This window comes from Amblyomma americanum, chromosome 4 (genome assembly GCF_052857255.1).
Source record: "Amblyomma americanum isolate KBUSLIRL-KWMA chromosome 4, ASM5285725v1, whole genome shotgun sequence".
Lineage (NCBI taxonomy): Eukaryota > Metazoa > Arthropoda > Arachnida > Ixodida > Ixodidae > Amblyomma > Amblyomma americanum.
The window spans coordinates 139,363,054-139,386,288 of record NC_135500.1 but is presented as its reverse complement, the minus strand read 5'-3'; the positions used below and the strand labels follow the sequence as shown (position 1 = coordinate 139,386,288).

Below are 23,235 nucleotides of genomic sequence, written 5' to 3'. Positions count from 1 at the left end.
AAAAGAACCGACAATTGAAGCGAAGGCCCATTCATCACGTATTATCGACGCAGAACACGTCTTCTTTACACCGACTGACCTCACTTGCTCCTCGCGATGCAAAAATAGTTGACAGCCTTCTTTTAACAGCCCCGTCCACTGCATCTAACTCGCCCAGAAACCCAAGAGCAAGACATAGTCGGAAGCTGTGAGAGGAGAGGTACGCGTATCCCGCGGTCCCAGCGCGTTGGGATTCGAACCCTGACATGCAATTCTTGTTTTCTCCGCAAGTCACTCAGCCCCGCCGTGGTGGCTCAGTGGTTAGGGCGCTCGACTACTGATCCGGAGTTCCCGGGTTCGAACCCGACCGCGGCGGCTGCGTTTTTATGGAGGAAAAACGCTAAGGCGCCCGTGTGCTGTGCGATGTCAGTGCACGTTAAAGATCCCCAGGTGGTCGAAATTATTCCGGAGCCCTCCACTACGGCACCTCCTTCTTCCTTTCTTCTTTCACTCCCTTCCTTATCCCTTCCCTTACGGCGCGGTTCAAGTGTCCAACGATATATGAGACAGATACTGCGCCATTTCCTTTCCCCCAAAAACCAATTATTATTAATTATTAAGTCACTCAGAACGGCTTACCTTTGAAATAAACATTGCATTGGAGAGTTACAGGATTAGACACGAACCGTATTCACTGCTTAACGACCTAAAAATTATAATTCACCCAAATTAAGGACGACCTTTAAGGACTATTCGCCACAGCATACACCTGTAACGGACATGAAAGGGGAGGACAATAACGATTTTAATGGCGCAATGGCGGTTAGTCAAGGAGCACCAAGGCTAACGTACTTTGGCCTGCACGAGACCAAAATTTTAGAATCATTTCATCCCACCGAAGACAAGCACCAGGTCAGGAGTAAGCCTTTGGTCAATAGAAAACTGCTGGGCACACGGCAGCACTGGGGATCGAACCCCGCACCTCCCGTGCGGGAGGAAGACCCTCAAGCCACATTGCCACGACTACAAGGTAAGCAAGGAGAATTCTTGGATTCAAACCTATCGAGGAATGACGTCAGAATCGACGCATGCTATACTCTGGCGCGAATTCAAAAGGAAACTCATAATTTTTTCTAGATTCCAGGATTCGGAAGAGATTAAAGACAGGTTCGAGGGAAGTAGAATGCTTGACACGGAGCAAGCTCCTCTATAGTACAGCCTTCGCACGGCGCCTGCCGCATCTGGCACCTGCGCAAATGTCGCGTTTGCAGTGGCGTCACGCACCACGAACAAGTTGTACGGAACGAAGCGTCGCTTTTCTCTCGAACCTACTCATTGCCGAAAACACCCATACGATATCTCCTGTTCGGGTTTCTCGGATACAAGGCCAGAAGCTGGAAAACGGTGAAGGAAGCGTGCTTTGTTTCTTCAGTGCCCAATGCACCCCCGACTCCCTGCTTTCTTAAAAAAAGGGCAAAAGTCTGCTCTGATTTTACGTAGAATCAGGCAACTTTAATTTAACCACCCTCCCCCTTAAAGAAAAAAAAATCTTGCATGCATGAACTATCTAGAGGAGCGACAGTGTCCACGGTACCTTTCAAGCGAAGCTGTCTGAAGTGAACGTTGAGCCGTGGGACGTCAGGCGTTCGTTTGGATGGACAACGGAGAGACGGTCGGTCCCCCTTCAATCAGCACCGTAGACACCCGAAACACAAGGTGAAACCGTGGCTCAGAGGTCGTCCTAGAGGCTAGCACCACCGCGCCGATTCGAGTCGGACCAGCCGACGTCTTCTTCGGCACCGAGCAGAAAAAGAACTGCACTCCGCTTCACCTACTCGTACCTCACCGAGTCGCGCCGCCTTCTACGGGTCACTGTCGTCGCGGCAGCTCGGTAGGGGCCCCTTACCTCCAGCGAAAGAACGCACGGAGAATTAAAGAAACATTAAAACAAGAACGGTGGCAAGAGAGCCACGTAGAGAGGGGGGAAAGCACCGACGCTACTACCGCGTGTGTGAAGATGAGCGAAGCTCCGTCGACGATGCGCCCAACCGACATGTTGGGCGAGCGGCGTGCGGAGGAGCGGTGACAAAAGCACCTCCTCCTCCTCCCCCCTCTCGTCCCCCTCCTCTTCGTGACAGTGGCGATGAGCCCGTCGCCGCCGCCGTCGGAACAGCACCTTGTCGGAGGATTCACCGTGGTTGCTTGCACTCAAAAGAATATGCGAATTCCTCCTTCCCCTTCGGCTCCGCGCGAGCCTCTTACGAAAGCGCCAGTGGCGCCTACGGCAGCCCCGTGTGTGCTTGCCGTCGCTCGTCAGCTACGTGGAGGGAGTGTGGTGGCAAGAAGAGTTGGTTGGAGCGAACGAAGCGCGGAACAAACAGTCGGAAAGAGGAACTGTGAATGCGGATACGACGGGAGAACATATGCTTGAAGACAGGCGTATGAAAAGAAGAATGACAGGCGAAGAAAACTGACAGCGAGAGCGGCACGTGCCTGTTTGACAGCGTATATACAAGTACTAAGTCGGATGAAGAAGAAAGAAAAAAGGTCCGGAGATGGGGACTCTTTTTTTTGGGCATGCGTAACGGAACGGTGATCACACCAAAACATCGAAAGAAGACAGGAATGGACAGAATGAAAAGAGAGACGAAGAGGAATAAATGAAAAGAAAGAAAGAATGAATGAATGAATGAATGAATGAATGAATGAATGAATGAAGGAATGTCTACCATGGGAATGCGCTCAGCACATCGTCATAGAAACTCCAAACGTCATATGGAACGACCTGAAGACAGCGAAAAGCGTGTTATTACAATAGTGGGACTCGCAAAACCTCAAGCCGAAGACGTGAGGGGACGACTCGCATCGCGTGGTCAGTGTCATTTCGCAAGCAGGTCACATGGGGCGTAAAATTAGCCGACTACAAATTGTTTCGCGCGTGATGTAATGACGTTCCAACCGTAACCGAAAAAAAGAAAAGAAATACGCGCGAAAATCCAGGAGACGGGACGAATAGCACCATAAAGCCGCTTAAAGGAAACAGGTCGGGGTCCTTGGAATTCTTCGAATGGCCACATTTTACAGCCCTGCGTTGCTTTCCGCATTACGTCGTTTTATATTTTGCTTGCATATCTCCGTTTTTCCGCTCCCTCGCTAAAACTCACTTATTCTAATTTCCTCCACGGGCCGACTCTTGGCAGACGTGCCACCGTGTACACCTGTACTAACCCTAAACTCATTCTGGCTTATAGAATAAGCGCTTTTTTAATATGACCTATAAAATATAGCAAAATAAAGAGACACAAATGCTTCAACTAAGAGCGTCGACTCTGGCCGCCGGAGAGGTTAAAGGCATTAACCTCACGCTGCAATCGCAGTCCCCCCCCCCCCCCCCCCTCAGCTTCTTTTTTTCTATTCGAGCCGAGAATAATTGCGTCAGGTGCGGCTGGGATGGGACAATGGCAAATGGATGCTCTCTCCAGGAGAGCACAAGGAACATCCAAACGTGGGGGCTAAAATGAAGTCTGTGACCCAAGCGACTGCGCGCACAGCATTTCGCCTGCAGAAATGAAGCGGCGTTATTTCGTAACGGAAGCATCAACGTATATAGAGCTCGGCTCACGCAGACGATTTGACGTCTCGCAGGTCTTCGTCGCACTCGCTAGACAGAGGGCGCGATCAACCCTTTTCGGGCTGGTGATGATGCAATGCAGAACAACAGACAGGGTAAGTTACAAAGAAAGGCCTCCAGCTCCATCTTTGATAACACACAGCACACGTATAGTACTCTCGACATTAAACCGCATCGCATCGCAAGTTTGCGAGCAGCTCGGATCGCTCCGCTCATGGGTTCATTTCTTCGACGTATGACGCAAGGTGCAGCGCAAGAGAAAGTATGCGATGACGACAGGTGTTGTGAGATCGATGTCATAGTGTTTTCAAGTCGAGAAAAAGTAATTATGCACTTCCAGACACTGAGTGTCGTTACCTCTTGGTAGCTAGGGGTACATCTTGGTACATCTTTCCGTTGGAACAGCATGTTGTGAGGGAAAATCGTGAGATAAAAAGAAAACCAAGCCACGCGTTTTTGGATGTTTGGAAAACTTCGCTAAAGTATTAGAATAAAAACAGCTCATATAGTTCTTTAGTAGACTTTACACTGTGCGCATTTAGGACAATGACTTTAAATGCAGCGTGGGTTTTGGAGGCACTTCTTTATTTATTTTACCAACACCGTGGTCTTCTTCAATAAGTTATATCAATATATGCCATTTAGAACTAATTAAAAATTCGACACATTTTTAATGCTCTTATAGCGGTGGTAGCAGGAGAGAAAGTGGAAGCTTTTTCATGCATGTATCATCTCAACGCATTGAATAACGAAAGCTTAGACTAAAATCGCGTCAAACGACGGTTAAGCGGGGTCGGCCTTAATCCCTCTCTCTTTATAACCTGAATCGCCGTTTGACACATCGCGGTGATTTCAAATTTCAAGGGCCGGCCGCGTTTGAAACGCAGCGCATAGTTAGCACAACTGATGACAGGCAATAGTGGTCTGGATGCAGTGAAGTATAAACGCGCATAAGATTCGACCTGCTGCCTGTCATTACTTCGTCATCAGTGTTTTAGGGCTCCAGGCGCAGCACTTTGATTTGGCACTGCATAATGAGGACGTTGGCTCTGGTAATTTTATGGCTATAGTTAGCATAAGAGGATTCGCTCACAGCTGCCGCCCGCAGTGTTCGACCACGTACCACGTGACACTAGCAGCAATACAGGGCGTTCTATGTCGGCCTCTATGAACGAGGGTGGCGCTGGTGAACACTCTTAAGGTTAGCTTACACGTTAAGATAAATACCCTCGAAAGGAGAAGACTGGACAGCCGCCATCGTAGCTCAGTTGGTAGAGCACCGTACGCACAGTTCGGAAGACATGGGTACAGATTCCGCCAGCAGCATGCTAGCACATTAAAAACAACCAACATGTTATTATATGCTGCGATATGTTTTAGTATGCCGTGGCATGGTATGGTATGGCGTGGCATAAGATGGCATGGTATAGTATGGTATGGTGTAGTATGGCGCGACTTGTCATGGTATGGCATATGTTAAGCTATGTCATGGTGTGGTATGGTATGGTATGGCGCGGTGTGCTATGATATGGTATGGAATGGTATGGTATGGCATGGCATGGCGTGGTATGTTATGTCATGGAATGGTATGGTATGGCATTGTGTGCTATGATATAGTATGGCGTGGCGTGGCGTGGCGTGGCATGGCATGGCATGGCATGGTATGGTATGGTATGGTATAGTATTTTATGTCGTAGAATGGTATAGTATGGCGTGGTGTGGTATAGTTCAACGTCCCGAAGCTGCGTGTCGACTATGAATGACGCCAAAGTTGAGGGCTCTCGACTGATTTCGAGCCCCCGGGGTTCTGTAACGAGCGCGGAGCATAGAGTACAAGGGCGTTTTTGCATTTCGCCCCCATATAAATGCGGCCGCCTCGGAAAGTTTTCGATCTCGCGACCACGGATTCGTCAGTTCAGAGATAAACTTTCTACTGGATCGCATATCGCAAAATGCGCGCCTTAGCTTTTTTTGGGCTGATCTGACATGACCAGTCGCGTTCATAGTTTGTACGGGTTCATAGAGATCAGGGTGATTAAAACTTCCGAATACCAGTCATATTCAAGACCTCAGTAACTGACAGCACTGCTTTACTTCTTGATTCAGAGTTGATGCCATGACCTGCTTTGTCGTTCTGCTTACAGCTCTAAATGATGACACTAGTTTCTGCCACTATTCACAAGGATGAACAGGAAATGATCTTCGTTTCAATATACTTGTAAAAGTTCTGCAGTGATGGTTCCACGCTGAGGTTTTGGCTCCCGGTCAGTTAGCTCTAACCTCAACAGGCAAAAATATTCAATAACCTAGACTTTCAATCATCTACTGGGCTGCGCACAAGTACTGTGGTGATTGCAACTAATCTCGCTATTGAAAGTAATGCTTTTCGCCTGCTTTTTTTTTTTTTGACGAGGAAGGAAGGCCGCCGCGGTGGCTTAGTGGTTATGACACTCGGCTGCTGACCCGAAAGACGCGGGTTTGATCCCGGCTGCGGCGGTCGAATTTCGATGGAGGTGAAATTCTAGAGGCCCGTGTACTGTGCGATGTCAGTGCACGTTAAATAACCCCAGGTGGTCGATATTTCCGGGACCCTTCACTACGGCGTCCCTCATAGTCTGAGTCGCTTTGGGACGTTAAACCCCCATAAACGAAACTATGTCACGAGCAAGGCGACAGTCTCGCTGCTGGCATCCGTTTCAGTCGCTCGGGGGTGACCTTTCCAGAACAGAAAATCAGTGCTTGTTCGGCCGTCTTTGGTCAAAGAGGTTTAGTTGTCTTTCAATAAATGAAATCTCGCCTTTGAACAGAAATATTACGGATATATGTTGGCGATGCATTCAATGAGCAGTCAATCTATCCAGTGTTCTGGCGTACAGATGTTGCAGGCCGTTGATGCCAAATTAAACTCAATGACTGCATAAAATATGGAGCCGTGTACCAACTGCTTATTACTGTGCTCTTGTAGATTAGCGTGCTAAAAAGTGTTGCTTATTGCTGTAGGCAATACCATGTAGCAGATGTAATAATGATAATAATAATAATAATTGGTTTTTGGGGAAAGGAAACGACGCAGTATCTGTCTCATATATCGTTGGACTCCTGAATCGCGCCGTAATTGAAGGAATAAAGGAGGGAGTGAAAGAAGAAAGGAAGAATTAGGTGCCGTAGTGGAGGGCTCCGGAATAATTTCGACCACCTGGGGATCTTATACGTTCACTGACATCGCACAGCACACGGGCGCCTTAGCGTTTTGCCTCCATAAAAACGCAGCCGCCGCGGTCGGGTGTAGCAGATGTACTGTTCTCAAATTTTCAGTGTTTTAGGACCCTAAAGCTATGAAGAAACATTCTACGTTTGATACCTTCTAAGGATACGCTCCTCAGCGCATTGCCGTCTGCTATTCGCTCAACTTGCACAGCTTCATTTTCGAAAGAGCACCGTATTAATGTTACAAAACCGCCCACATGACGCTGTACCTACTTACATGAGTTCACATCTCTTTGCATCGCTCACTGCAAGAACAAATTGAAATTTAGCCCCGAAAGCGAGCTGCCATGGAAGCACGGGCAGCTCACTTACGCAAGACACCTCGCACAAGTGGCACTACGCGAACTTCGCAAAGTGATCAATGCTTGGAGAAAAGTTGGGGAGCTACTGGGGACAATCAAGGATAAAGGATAAGGTAAGGTATAAGAAACCAACAAGCAGTACGTGAAAACAGCGCTAGTTCTGCGGTACTACGTGCGTCCACCCCGCCTTCTTCGTGCCCCTTCATCAATTATTCATTTTTGCTGGCCGCACCGCGTTACGCGAGCCAACGACAAATACAGGAAACCAAATAAAAAAAACAGCTCAGGCGCTGGACCATAGGCGAGATTAAAAGCTAGCCTGCCTTCCCTGCCTGCGCCAAAATCGACGCGCTAGTCAACCTTCTGGAGAGAGGCACAGACTGTTCGTTTTCTTTTTCATTTTCGTGTCTGCTTTTCGCTCTGCTATGCTTTGTAGACTTTATCAAAGTAACTGACGTCGCTTCTATTCTTGAGAAGTGCGCTTGCGCTTCTATATGCCTCTTTCGTACGCTTAGTCGAGTGAGTGCTTGAGTGACTGGCGGAAGACGACGCGCACATATGCCTCAGAGAATGCGTACACGTGTGCGCACGTGCGCATGTGAGCGTGCGTGTGTTTTACAACGTGTGCGACTGAGCCTTCGTGCGCGTGTATGTGCGTGTGCTCCAGTGCGTGCGTATTAGCGCGATTGACCCGACGAGGGTGTTGCCCACTTTCGCCTACTTGACGCCCTGCCTGACATTTCCCGCGCCGGAAGCCGGAAGCACGGGGGGGGGGGGGGGGGGGAGACACGTCAAAGTGCGGCGGCCGGGGTGACTGCCTGGAAACGCGTGAAACGAGAAATGTATAAACGAGTGAAAAAGAAAGATAGAGAGGGTTAATAAAGACGAAGCGCAAGTTTCGCCTAAACGAATTACCCGAGACGAGGTTGCACTTTTCGCTGCGGGGTTGATTAAATTCCGCCCATCACGTCTAAAGTCGAGCTCTTGCCTGACGCGGGGCGCTGCCTAAATGCGTAGGGCCGAGTTTTCTTCGCGTCGGTTATGGTCAGTTATTTTGTTTCTAAGCTTGCCCCGCCCCTCTCCTTTTCCTATCACTTATCGCGTAAGCAGACCGGCGCGTATAAACTCAGAAGCCCTCTGACTTTAATGGTCGACTTCGAGCACGCTTTTGCGCCTGCCTTTTTATGCAGTGTACAAACTAGCCAATTTTCAGTTCATTCCTAACGTGTACGACGGGTGGAATATTTGTAGAGCGCACGTACACGCAATATAAGGAGTTAAAGGCGGTTACGCAAGGCAGCATCCAGCCCAGAGCGCTCTCTGCACTAAAAGCTTTTAACATTGCGCAGCCAGTGAATTAGAAGTCCGCGCACAGTTAGCAAAATACGGCAGTCAAGGGTACGCTATGCGAGTTTTAATAGTTTGGCAAAAGAAACACGAACATTACGAACACATGACGCTCGACAGGCGCCAATTCCCGCTGCACTAGCCTTGCACCGGTTGTGCCCTGATTAATTTCTCGAGCAGCGCATTGTTTTTCGTGCATGTGCTTCCATGATCAAGGAGTACACTTTTTATGAAACCAAAGTTGCACGGTAACTATGTTCCTAACATCTTCGACGCGATTGTAATCAGCACAGAAAGTAGCGAAAGTCGGAAGAAATATGGACAAGCACAACTTGTTAGAGAAGCCGATATCACGCCTTGTGAAGATGCCCACAGAACCCTGCCAGCAGTCGTAGAATTTCCGCCAGTGGTAGCCGCCGTGCGCGTTGCACGCGTACGTTTCCGGGACCCGATACTAATGGAACGTCGCTACAATGTTCGTGCAGCGCGGGACTCCCTTGTTCCTTGGGCGGCGTTGTTATGTATGCGCCGCTAAAGGAGTGCTTATTCCGTGCGCTCTGAGTGCAGGGGCCTGGTGTTTTGTTCTGACTGTGCATCACCCGGAACATGACGTCGGAGGAATTGTTTATGGACATTCAACTATTCTCTTCTGTTACCAACCACTACTGCAAAAAACTAAACACTTTCATCCTTTTAATGTATGTAGCAAGGCTCCTGAAGGCAACTATGGACAGCTTGGGAGACTCACTGTTCTCAAGAGAAGTAACTTGCTTGCCACTGCAGTTGGAAATGTGCCAAGCGTTTAGAAAAAGAAAATAGTCGACAAAACACGTTGGCATTCCGTCGGGCACCGCAGCAAGTTTCAATGTGAACTAGCTGCGTTTACACCTGCCAATATATACGTGAATACCGTACACTGCGACTATATAGAGGCGCACCTGCAATGTGTACGCGAGAGTTTAGAGCAAGATCACCGTCAGTACGTATTGTTGCCTGTTTTAAATATTTCTCAAACGTATAAAAGCCTATTGACGCTGCAGCTAAAGCATCCACGTGGCTGTTAAGTACGTCCTGAGGCTCTAGCTAGACACTTTGCAGGACTCGAAGTGGAGCGAGAAGTTCCAGGAACGTTACTAGTGTCTTACTGCACGGCGGGGCGGTCGTTCCGGTCATATGCTCAGTGTCCACTGAACTTTGGAAAACAGAATGCTCCATCGAACATCCCTGCCAGGAGCCTGCTTTTTTTTCAAGTAACTCCTTGTCTAGTGCCCGATTTTATTGCTTAGAGTTTTGGGGTTTTGCAAGTGTGTTTCACTGTAAGCATCCTGATAAGGAACAATTAACTTCATTGTTATATTTCGCGATAAATGTGTCACAGCTGCATATTTTGATGAGGAACGAGGGACTTTATAAAAACGAGACAAGTCTAAGGACATTTCCGTGACTAAAATTTTGATAGCCCACAAACCGTCTTAAGACGGCCTATGGGCTGCCTAAAGGAATTTTTCTGAGGGTTGAGTAATCGGTAGTTTGTAAACCGGACAACACGGTGTATGCTCCCAATTCGCCAACGGGTTGAGCCTTGAACGCTGCACTTTCCTGGAATAATAAACTAGACACAATGAGAAGACCAGAGAAATTCGAAGAACATCTCGTTCTGGAACTAAAGTTCGCCAAAGTTGGAGTTGGGGGTGTTTTATATACTCAGAGAGCGTAGACTTGAAGGATGCTTGTTGCCCACATTTTGTGCACATATAGGTTACCACTTCTTCAACGTCCTGTGAGATATATGCGGGCCAAGAGAAAATAAATCTTGATGAAATCCTGAAAAGACGCCGACATGTGCACGCTTTGTATGCAGTGCATGGAGCCCGCCCCTACACCGGGCAGCTCTGCAGCACAAATTCGAAGTTTCCGCTAAATTTAACATGAACAAGATCTCTTGCGCAACGGCATCCCCGTCCTCAGCGCGCTAAGATAACGGCCCGAGCGGTCGGAGCAGGTTGTGCGGACGTGAATTATAGATTCACTCTGCAATCTGTAGTTGTGTGCAGTGTTTTGGAAGCTGCAGGCTACGCACACTCCCTACTTTTTGCATAACACACAATCCCGAATTAGGACTGATTCCCGAAGATGGTTTCTGTCTGGGAGAAGTGGCGCAGCGATAAATTATAAATAATAAAAGAAGCTTATTGCATTATAATACAGAGAAGTTCTTGAGAAAAGTCGACACGTCACGCACAGACTGCATGCCGGCGCACCCATCACTGACAACTTGAACAGTGCACCGGTCATTAGCGCATGTGCTTTTGGAGATTTATGTGCCTGTGCTCTGACAGCTGAAAGACCAAGCACGTGCAATCAGTGTGGGCACTTAAGCTGTCCTTGCTCTATCGGTATCGACGCAGTTGTCTTGGAGGCGGTAGTAAAGCTACGAGGGTAGCACATTCCACGACCAAATCTTTCTACAGCGTAAATGCACTGACAATTCAGCGATATGCAAACGTTCTACAACATACAATGCAAACAACGACAGGAAGAACACAGAGAACCATTAACAGGAATTAGGGACAAGCGTTTCTAGTTCCTTTGGCTGCCATCACGTGGTGCATGACTTCCAACATTTAAAAAATAGCGCGTTGACATCGTCTGTGACGTAATAAAAAATATAACTACCGAGTGGTCTCCCATTGAAGCGCTATAGGATACTAAGCTTAGCGGCATTGCCTGGCCACTGTCTCGAATTTCTGGCAATGCAGAAACTCACCAGCGCAGCTCTTCGTAACGCCCTTTGAGTTTCGCACTGTGGAACATCCGCCTTTCTTTTTCTCTGCCCACACTAACATATGTGAAACATACGACGTGAATAACTAAATAGCCGGCATGCGCACGCTATCCAGAGAACCTACAAGCACGTGTAGGCGTAAATATTTACTGCGGATGCGGGCGTTTCCAAAACTCGACTAGAATCGCAGCTCCCGCTGCATGTACTCCATACAGCACTGCGTGGAACTAAGCGATGCGAAGCGTAGATGCAAGTGCATTGAGCAACGCACTCCAACAGGAGGATGACGCCACGCTTAGCTCATGGCGGTGACAGACGCGTCGGCGAGACAGCCTGCTGCTCAAGAGATTGCGGGACCTCGGCAAACACCGCCGAGCAGCGAGCCATGCGTCTAGCTCAGGCGCGCTTGGTTTTCGGCCAACCACTTGGCGATTGGGAAGAAGCTCAAGGGTAGCCCGAGTAAAGCACGCGTGTCCTCTGGGGATCTCGGGGGAGAAATATTGGGGACAGAAGCTCGGCGATTCAACATTCGTCCCCAATATTGCACTGTAGGGACTCATCCTGGCAGGGGAATGCGTCCCCGATGGCGTAGACTTTCTGGCGTTTTATTGTTTGCTTCCAGAGACAAATTGGAGAGCTCAACTAATTGCTAAAATCGTGAAGGCAGTATTCGTTAACAAGTGCAGAAAATACTGTTTGTTAAAAAAAAAAACGGAGTAAGAACAACCAGCAAATTTGTTGCTGCTTATTATCTTCGACTGCGTTTCTTCCAGCCCCATCGGGAAAGTAGGTTGCAGTGACCTCGGCCACTTGCGAGTTCTTTCTGCTGTTCATTTAATGAGAAAGTATGCTCTTATCGCTAAGAATGCCTCGCGTATGCATGCTTGTAAAAATGAAATTGCTTTATTTTAAGTATTTCCGTATGTGCACAATTCCACTTTTAAATTAAATTTAAAATTTTTTTGCGAGAGGGGGGGAGATGAGAGAGGTCTGCTTTATCGAGAGTATACTTCACCAAGCGGATGGTAATGCTTCACTGAAACTGACGTAGTGTTTATTCTATCAAAGAATTTATAATTTCGTACTTTGCACTTTGCACGGACATGATGGCATATTAGTCAAGACTGCCATTAAACTGTTGGAAAGGCAATCAGTGGATTCGAAAGCACCAAGAATGACTCGACACACACACACACACACACACACACACACACACACACACACACACACACACACACACACACACACACACACACACACACACACACACACACACACACACACACACACACACACACACACACACACACACACACACACACACACACACACACACACACACACACACACACACACACACACACACACACACACACACACACACACACACACACACACACACACACACACACACACACACACACACACACACACACACACACACACACACACACACACACACACACACACACACACACACACACACACACACACACACACACACACACACACACACACACACACACACACACACACACACACACACACACACACACACACACACACACACACACACACACACACACACACAAAATGGACCGTAGCATAGACACGCCGGTGCGCGTTATGAAGCGCCCAAAAACAATATTGATTTGTTTAATTGAAAATACTGTGTCTTATTTCGAGGCTCACACAGGAGTGTAAGACAAAGTTTTGTCCAAATGGACAATGCTAGGTAATGCGACGTAAAGTGCACAGACAGTCACAATGATCGCTGACAATAAATAATGGCAATTCACACATGCTAAAAAACCTGCAAGATCGGGCATAATGCGAGAAACTGGGAATGTCATGCGAAGCGTAACCAGCTTAACAAACCAACGTAACCAGTGTGAAGGGTACGCTAGTTATTTGCTCAGCTGAAAATACGCCGCCGGTCTTTGCTCGCAGAAAAAATTACAGGATTGCACTTAAGTCTGCTTAAGAGCGTTAATGCGAAAGTCTTTCCCTTTCCTCTCTTTCTCCGTCAATTTTTTGTTTTTATTTTTTATGATGTTAAATTTCGTTTATTTTTTTTTGATTATTTTTATTTTATTTATTTCACTTTTTTTGCACTAAGTCTGCTGACGCATTTACATCGTTTTTCATCGAATCAGTCGCACTAAAACCTGCTTCAAACAGAGCGCTTATTTTCATTAATTCAATATAATTAATCAACTAATTGCAATTCATCGACCAAACTTTTCTCTTTTCAAGATCTACCCACGCACTACCTAACACAATCAAACTTTTGTACAATTATCTGCACAGAACGACGTAATCGTTCGGACAAAACCTGCGGACACTTTTTGCTGACACGACATAACCATATAATGCTTTCGCATTGAAAAAAAAAACAGAATAAATTTCGAAAAAATAAAACAGATGCCGGAACACAACGAGGAAAAGAAAGGGCGCGTGCTCGAACACACGTTCAACAACACACACACACACGGTCAACAACAACAACAACAACAACAACAACAACAACGTTCCCAACGTCAGTGCGGGGCCGCCGCATCCATTCGACGTTTCAGCAGCATCGCGCAACACAATTCGCCTCCTTCAAAAATCTCATCGCCGGTATACCAAAACGCCCCGCCGCGGTGGATCAGTGGTTAGGGCGCTCGGCTACTGATCCGGAGTTCCCGGGCTGGAACCCGACCGCGGCGGCTGCGTTTTTATGGAGGAAAAACGCTAAGGCGCCCGTGTGCTGTGCGATGTCAGTGCACGTTAAAGATCCCCAGGTGGTCGAAATTATTCCGGAGCCCTCCACTACGGCACATCATTCTTCCTTTCTTCTTTCACTCCCTTACTTATTCCTTCCCTTACGGCGCGGTTCAGGTGTCCAACGATATATGAGACAGATACTGCGCCATTTCCTTCCCCCCAAAACCAATTATTGTTATTATACCAAAACGTATGCCGGTTGTCGCGCAGTGGACCGCGTTTTACGGCTCTTTTCCGGAGCTTCCTCTGGGCGACACCGGCGGGACGTGTTTGCAATAAGACAATCGCTTCCAGCGTGCTCGCGGCCATGTTTTTGTTCTTTAAGCATCCTTTATTACCTCTTTTTTTCTTCTTCTTTCAACTGAGGCATTCGAAAGACAAGCATGGCCAATCGCCGCGGGTTGTTTGCGAAGCGAACTTGCACACGGCCTTTAAACGTGAGCGCCGCCGGGTTCTGCCAGGACGTGCCGAGAGCAAGAAAAAAAAAGTGAAATAAAGAAAAAACAACACAGCGTCCGTGCTCGCGGTGAGTCACGGCTACTAAAGCGGCCACTTCAGCTGCGCGATTTGCACAGACCATTTCCTTCCGGTCCTGACCCAGTGCATTATATATATATATATATATATATATATATATATATATATATATATATATATATATATATATATATATATATATATATATATATATATATATATATATACATGAAGGAAGCCAACAGTCACCGAAACCAAGGCGCATAGGGAAATGTTTCTTTTTTAATTTACAGTGCGGATTAGTGAGATAATAATACTTCAATTAATCTTTGATTTAAGGGAAAGTACTTACACAGCAGAAAGACAACCATGCCGCCGGTGGGATCCTAACCCACGACCTCCGAATATCGCGTCCGGTGCTCTTACCAACTGAGCTACGGCGACGGCTGTCCAATCTGCTGCTCTCGTGGGTAGTTATGTTTATTGAGTGTAAGCGAACCTTGAGAGTGTTCACCAGCGCCACATTATATATATATATATATATATATATATATATATATATATATATATATATATATATATATATATATATATATATATATATATATATATATATATATATATATATATATATATCAGTTATAAAAAGCGCAGAGGAAAGGGTATCCAAGTTTCTTCCCGCTGAACCTGCCCCCCCCCCCCCTCTCCCAAGAAAAAAAAAGACGGCTCGTCACCGAATATCGGAATCAAAGCAAATTGTTCAATACTGTACATAAAGCCGGAAATAGAAGCTGCCGCGGACTCCAACACCTGCATTCAGACGATTTGTTATTGTCATCGAACCCAGAAGCGCCAGCGTACTGTAGAAAGCAAATAACATTGCAGGCAGTGGGCTTAAAGTATACGGTGCAACGAAGCTCGGACTTGGCAATGCACTTGGCAATGGATTTGACAATGAACTTGGCAAAGCAACAAAGATGCAAAGGATTCCAGTCGTCCATAGAGCAGATATGCATGCTCTTGTACTCGGATGTCTATACTCGGATGTCTTAAGCTGTAATTTTTTAATTAAATATATACGTGATGAGCATTCTTTTGGTGGCTGCGGCTGCTTATTTCATATCCTGCAGCGACAAGCAAGAAACGGCGTAATCAAAGCCAGAAATATTTCTCCCGAAAAAAAGTTATTCGTGAGGTGACGGCAGTTTGAATATTTAGAAAAGAGAAACCAGGCACTGCTCAATAATTAATAAAACAATTCAGATATTTAGAAAACACTTCATAAATTTTTTTCACTGACATTTGTACAGATTTAGGCTTTCGATATAATTCGGAGCATGCAGCTTTATAGGGCATAAATATTTAAAAAATCGAAAAAGTATGAAAATGTGCCATTTTTGTGATTTTTCGGTTTAAATATCATCTTGCGCGCGGAAATTCGCAAAAAGCCGTTTTGTTTCTCTAGATGTCTAGTACCTATAATAAATGTTACAGGTGATGAAACTGCGTACATCGAAGTAAAAAAAAAATACTAATATTGCAAAATGTGCGTTTCGAGCCAAGAACAGTCGTTAGTTTCACTTGAGGTGGTCCAAACAAAAATACAAAAATAGCGGGTTACATAGAACAGTTTATTTCCTTTCATTTCTGAAATTTTTATCGAGGTAATTTTTGTTTAAAGAAAAAAAGAATTTTTGAAATTGAGCGCTCGCGTCGCAAGTTGCGTTGTCTCTTAATGCCTCTTCACCGCCGAACACGGCACCTGGCATGGCACGACCCTTATGGCCAGATAACTTCAGTTTGCCCTCGTTCGCTGTCGGGCATTTCTAGGCCTAAAGCTAAAGAAGCTTTAGGCTAAAGATTTCGCGTGACATTCGGCGGACGGTATGTAATACACGAGATCGTTATCATTTTCGAAGTTCTGACAGACACGCTTTGGTGCGGAGCAGCCAAGAGAAGAAAAACAAGGGTATTCAGCGCGCTGTTCCGCATGAACCACGCGGAGGGATGACCAGCTAGCATGGTAGGCGCATCACAGCTGCGTTATTTATGTCTGAATAAGACCGCGGAGAGCGCGCGCCTCGGAGCGCACGTGAGGATGCGAAGTGTACACCGCTGCGGTGGCTGCGGTCAGTGATGCGAGACCTGCTGGCGGTGAAAGCGACCTGCTCGTGCGTAGGTGCGTCGCTCGCAAGAGGGTGCTTCGCCAGCATAGTGGGTCGTCTACAGTTGTCGGTGGAGTATTAATGCAGAAATAGCACTGATTAAATCAAATACTACCAAGACATCACGTCGGAAACAACCGGGCATGAGCCTCTGACGGCCACAAGGGTCAGGTACTACGTGGTGCTGCTGCGTCGCGGATTGTTTCAACACCGGATCGTTCTGGACATTTCCAGGTCGGCGTCTCACAAGCTCTTATGATGGTGCTTACGTCTGGCATGGCACTGAAAAGAATGACTGACTGCGACAGAACCACACCGAACAACTAGCTCACTTGCGACCCGCCTTTCGACCCCAACCTCGCCTTTGCCTCGAGTGCTCACTCTCGATGACACCACACTCCTTTTAACAAGAAAGGAACACCTCCGGCGCCGCACACGTGCTCTCATCCCTCCGTGTGCGGTAACCCTCACCCGTGGTCTTACCCGTGCAGAGAGGTTGCGCTTATGTAATAATTGGTTTTTGGGGAAAATAATAATAATAATAATTGGTTTTGGGGGGAAAGGAAATGGCGCAGTATCTGTCTCATATATCGTTGGTCACCTGAACCGCGCCGTAAGGGAAGGGTAAAGGAGGGAGTGAAAGAAGAAAGGAAGAGAGAGATGCCGTAGTGGAGGGCTCCAGAATAATTTCCACCACCTGGGGATCTTTAACGTGCACTGACATCGCACAGCACACGGGCGCCTTAGCGTTTTTCCTCCATAAAAACGCAGCCGCCGCGGTCGGGTTCGAATACGGGTACTCCGAAATGGCGCAGTATCTGTGTCATATATCGTTGGACACCTGAACCGCGCCGTTAGGGAAGGGATAAGGGAGGGAGTGAAAGAAGAAAGGAAGAAGGAGGTGCCGTAGTGGAGGGCTCCGGAATAATTTCGACCACCCGGGGATCTTTAACGTGCACTGACATCGCACAGCACACGGGTTGCGCTTCGGAGGATACGTGTCGGGGTTGCCCTAACTCCAGCTGTGACACGCAAGTGGCCGCATTTCCAAGATTTATATCCCCGCCCCGGGTGTCCAGTCTGCAAGAACAGAGACTATGAGGCGGATATCCACCACGTGTTGTGGGACTCCCCGGCGCTGAAGCCGACGAGAATTCGGCACCTGGCGGCAGTGGGACTCTCACCGGACAATCCGGATTCCTGTATTGCCTGGACAACGGGTCCATATTATCGTTCACTTCTTGATTTCATCAGATAAGCCCACCTTTTTTCATTTATTTAACCATATTACTCATCTTTCACTTCATAGTTTTTATGCCCTGAGGCAATAAACATCGCTTCAAAAAAAAAAAAAAAAAACTAGCTCACTTGGGCATGTGCCGCTCCGGCAGCGTTAAGAAAATGTTTTCCCACGAATACCTGTTCGACTACTCAACGTTCCCATGCTTACCTGCAGTGCAGACCTCACCTAAGGACAAGAACTCCACATTTCGTCTGGCCACAGTGTCGGCAGTGTCGTGCTCTGCGGTGAAGAGGCATTAAGAGGTGACGCCACTTACGGCGCGAGAGCTCAACTTCAAGAATTCTTTTCTCGCTTTAAAGAAAAATTACCTCGATAAAAATTTCATAAATGACAGGCAATAAAGTTTTGTATGTAACCCGCTATTGTTTGTATTTTTACCTGAAACACATGAAGGTGAAATTAACGAGTGTTCTTTGCTCAAAACGCACTTTTTGCAACTTTAGTAATTATTTTTACTTCGATGTACGCAGTTTCATCACCTGTACCATTTTTTATAGGTAGTAGACATCTAGAGAAACAAAGTGGCTATTTCCAATTTTCCGAGAGCAAGTTGATATTTAAAACAAAAAACTACAAAAATGGAACATTGTCATACGTTTTTCGATTTTTAAAAATATTTGCGCCTTATAAAGCTGCATTCTCCGAATTATATCGAAAGCCAGAATTTCTGCAAATGTCAATAAAAAAAATTTGGAGTGTTTTCTAAATATTTGAAGTTTTTATTAATTATTGAGCAGCGTCTGGTTTCTCGCCTTTACTAAATATTCAAACTGCATCAACTCACAAATATTTTTTTTTTCAGCAAAAATATTACAGGCTTTGATTACGCACATTAGGATAAGTTTTCTTGAATTTTTTGAATAAATTGGAGATGGTCGAGCGCAACATCTGGGACGTTTGGCGTGGAATGACCCTTATCCGATGAAAAGCTATTTGTGAGAAAAGAGACTTCCTTTAACTAGTCCATGTGTATGTCTTGTTAAATTACAGCTCCCACGCACCGTTCTGAAATCGCTTTTCCTGTTTAAAAGTGAAACGCCTAAAAATCTCGACAGGTACACAAAAGAAAATGCAGAACATCTATTCAGTAATCCCGTCAAGCAATGAATGATGCTTAAGCACTTTTTTCGCCTTAACAATTCCGTTAGGACGCGTGTGGAAATTTTAATCAGTGTACAGGTAGCCGTACATTCTAAGCACAAATAAGACTATATAGGAATAAAAAGGGAGTAAGTTTCCCTTTGGCGCACTCTGTTTTAGGGGCAGGGTTTGCTTCGCAAGTTGCGGAGTAGATTTCGATCACTAAACATATGCAATGCTTAATATTGGGAACGAAGGTATAGTCCCACTTCAAAGCATAGTAACTTGATGCCGTTATCAATGGGGGGAGGCTTTTAAGCGCTGGACCGGACGTTCTGAGGTTTCCAAAGAGAGGAGATTGTAACCTCGGTTAAAATATTCGTAACTGCTAGAGCTTCGCATGGTTTGAAGAAAGAATTTTTTTCCCTTGCCAACCGTAAGTATTCCGTACCCTTAGTGATGAAAATCTACTCCAGGGATTGGGCAGCATACCCTACCACTTAAGGGGAGTGCGCTCGCTAGAGGAAAATTTACTCCTTTTTCATTCCTTTCGTGTTTACAGAGTAGTGCTGGTACAGTTGCGCTTACCTTCAGTAAATGACAGCATCGGTGTCACGAAGCTTAAAAGGTGCTGTCTCCGTTACGTTCCAGATGTAAAGACAATGCTTGTGCATACACCACGCGATCCATGCAGAGTGCATGGTGCGGCTGTTTTAACCGCCTTGAAACATCATTGTATTGGGGCTAGAGCGCGGTCTGCGCAAAGGCCGCCGACTCCTGGCGACCGTAATGTCAGCTCATTAGCGAAGTGCAGTAGTCGCAGTTTTTAGCTCCCCTTCCTCTGTCGTGTCGCTGATCGCTTATTCATGACATTTCTGAGAGAGACGCTGAGTAAAAAAAAAAGTCGTCATTATTCAACGGCACACAAGCATGACACAACGCTTCAACAAGGCTAACAAGTTTGCTCTACCGCGCCATAATGCAAGGACATAGTGTTCTTTCCATCAATTATAATTGTTTCGCTTAATATCTTTATACACATGTACGCTACATCATATATACAAGAGACTCGTTGATTAAAACTCGCCTAATTCGAGTGACTGCTTTATCCGAACAGACGCTTTGGTCTAGTGGACGTCAATTGTATTAAAAGGGCTCCTGTTAATTCAAACTACGGATAATTCGAACAAGTTTTGCCTGCTAGTTTTGCACTCTACTGAAAGTTAGAAACGAACCAACTGCGGTCATATTCGTAGCGAAATCTCTCTTCGTAAGCTACCAGAATTAGCGACAAATATTTTTTTTTCGTAATCTTATGAAACGAGGACCGGAGCGCCGTATATAACATGAAGGACAGTCGGCCTCCGCAAGCAAAACCTCACAACTGAAGAGAGGCGGTGGCCTCACAACCAGCTGCAACTGAAATTCCGGGCGCTAATATATGATGCAATCATGGAAGAGTACCCCGCCGCGGTGGCTCAGTGGTTAGGGCGCTCGGCTACTGATCCGGAGTTCCCGGGTTCGAACCCGACCGCGGCGGCTGCGTTTTTATGGAGGCAAAACGCTAAGGCGCCCGTTTGCTGTGCGATGTCAGTGCACGTTAAATATCCCCAGGTGGTCGAAATTATTCCGGAGCCCTCCACTACGGCATCTCCTTCTTCTTTTCTTTTTCACTCCCTACTTTATCTCTTCCCTTACGGCGCGGTTCAGGTGTCCGCCGATATGTGAGACAGATAATGCACCATTTCCTTTAATAATAATAATTGGTTAATAATTGGTTTTTGGGGGAAAGGAAATGGCGCAGTATCTGCCTCATATATCATTGGACACCTGAACCGCGCCGTAAGGGAAGGGATAAAGGAGGGAGTGAAAGAAGAAAGGAAGAGAGAGGTGCCCGTAGTGGAGGGCTCCGGAATAATTTCGGCCACCTGGGGATCTTTAACGTGCACTGACATCGCACAGCACACGAGCGCCTTAGCGTTTCGCCTCCATCGAAACGCAGCCGCTGCGGTCGGGTTCGAGCCTGGGAACTCCGGATCAGTAGCCGAGAGCCTTGACCACTGAGCCACCGCGTCGGGGCCCATTTGCTTTCCCCAAAAACCGATTATTGATTTTAATCATGGAAGAGTGCGCGCTTCTCTTTGGGCAACTTTATAGAGCGAGCAGCTGTAGCTCGGACGCTGGCAAGGAGAACGACCGTGAGGCGCCAGAACTGGAACATTTCAGAGCATCGCGGCCCGAACGGGTGATACGCTGCAGCGAAAAGAGCGGGTGCGCGCACACAAGCCGCGCTAAAGTGCCTCCAGGGGGCGCAAGGAGACGTGGCGTATGCAGGTCAAGTGCATTCGGGGCTCGCGCAGAAAGCCATGACGCAGCAGGGAGGCGTGGTATGATTCACTGACCGCTGGCTCTGCGTTTTTGCTGAACCCTGCACCTACCGGGCAAAAACATGCGTGGTCTTAGGCGCCTGCACAGGTCTGGAAACCGGAGGTACTTGCTAGCTTACATCTAGGGACTAATTTTAGTTTACATCAACTAGAGAGTAATTCTGTTGTAGACTCCAGTTAGATATTTATTTTTTTTTAGGTCAGGTAAGGGTCCGTTCTGGATTAGAAATCCATTCTACTATTTTTACTTGGTTTTATTTCTGGGCGCGCATCATGCACAGGCATTGTGGTCGGCTCGGGTATTGCTTTGAACATTTGTAACGTGCTCTTTGTGGTCGCACGTCCCGTTTTTTTTTTTTATGAAAGAAGCACTCGGTGTTGGTATGACTAAATGCTTATACGGGATCATTTTTCTTTGTTCTGTGCATTCTAGACAATTTGGGGTTGATAGTTTTATTTCTAATATATTGCTGTTCTTTTCATAATAGGCGTTTGAGACAAACAGCTAATTTCGTTGTTTAAGCGATGTGAAGAAAAAGGCAACGACAAGAGAACGACTCTAGAGGATAAACAAAGTTCTTGCAGAGCTTTTTTCAAGAGCATGGGCGGCATGTGCGAAAGGACAGATCTGCAATAACAGACGTGAAAAAAAAAGTCGCGCTATGAAGTACTTTAAAATTAGGAACAGGAAAAGAGCTTCATGCAGAGACTCGCAAAGTACAGAGCACAAGAAAACTATGGACAGACAACTGTGCCCGTAAGCCCACTGCGCATGTTTGTTGCCCCTTTGACTCCTTCCTAAATAAAAAATAAAAACAAAAGAACGCATGGTAGTGAGACAAAGATACCTTATAGAGCTCCTCAGCCGTAGTGTAGCAATACCTAGCCTCAACCTTCTTACTAAACAAGCTATCCCAAGCGCCTGGAGACGATTCTTCAAGGCTACTCCCTTTCCAAGAAAGATGCATCCGACGTACCACCAGGCACGAAGACAAGAAAAGGCAAAGGGAATCCAGAAACACCACGGCATGCAAGAAGGCGTATTCTACGTCGCTACTGCGGGTCCCGAAGGTGTACCAGCCACAGTAGCGGTGGTTCACAAAGGGTCGATCGACTTACAGCAGTCAGCGAGGCACAGCAACAGCAAAAGAGGTGGCAATAGCTCTCGCGGTCACACATCCCGCCTCGAAATACACACTCACAGACTCAAAAATAGCGTAGCGAAACTTCATTAAGGGTAGGATTTCCCCGCTTGCATCCTTGATCCTCCAAACCAGACAAGCCTACGCTGACGTCAAAGAGTTGGTGTGGATACCTGGCCACCAGGGTATAGAGAGGAATGAGTTGGCACAAAACTGAGTCCGAGTTTTTATCCCCCGGCGCCCCGACAGATGTACCTCGCAATCAGAATGCAGTTCGATCCACTCGCGACATACAACGAAATACTGCAACACCTCAGATTAGAGCGGCATGCATATCCCCTCCCAGGCAAAAACCCGAGAAAACACGAGATTTACCTCAGTGGACCACAGACTGACACTTTAGACAGCCCTAATGTATTGCAAGTCATAAACCCGGATTCAATCGAATAAAAATGCATATTTTGCAGGGAGAAGGCAGATCTGCACCATATTGCATGGGCCTATCCCCCCCCCCCCCCCCCCCCCAAGAAGAAAACAACAACTCATTGATACTATAACACAGCCAACGCGGGAGGGGTGGGAGGAGGCACTGTCTAGCTCG

The 23,235-nt window shown here is 46.7% G+C and overlaps 1 protein-coding gene across 4 annotated transcripts in view; it reads right to left on the bottom strand.

Annotated features, from left to right (window-relative positions):
• Octalpha2R (alpha2-adrenergic-like octopamine receptor) overlaps positions 1–23,235 on the bottom strand; it is a 619,288-nt gene that overhangs the window by 33,134 nt on the left and 562,919 nt on the right. Inside the window, exon 1 of one of the 4 annotated variants that reach the window (XM_077661823.1) lies at positions 1,574–1,995. The exons of the other annotated variants lie outside the window; for them this stretch is intronic. The gene's annotated coding sequence lies outside the window, so the exon portion shown is untranslated. Of the gene's footprint in view, positions 1–1,573; positions 1,996–23,235 lie in introns of those variants that run through there. 4 annotated transcript variants of the gene reach the window in all.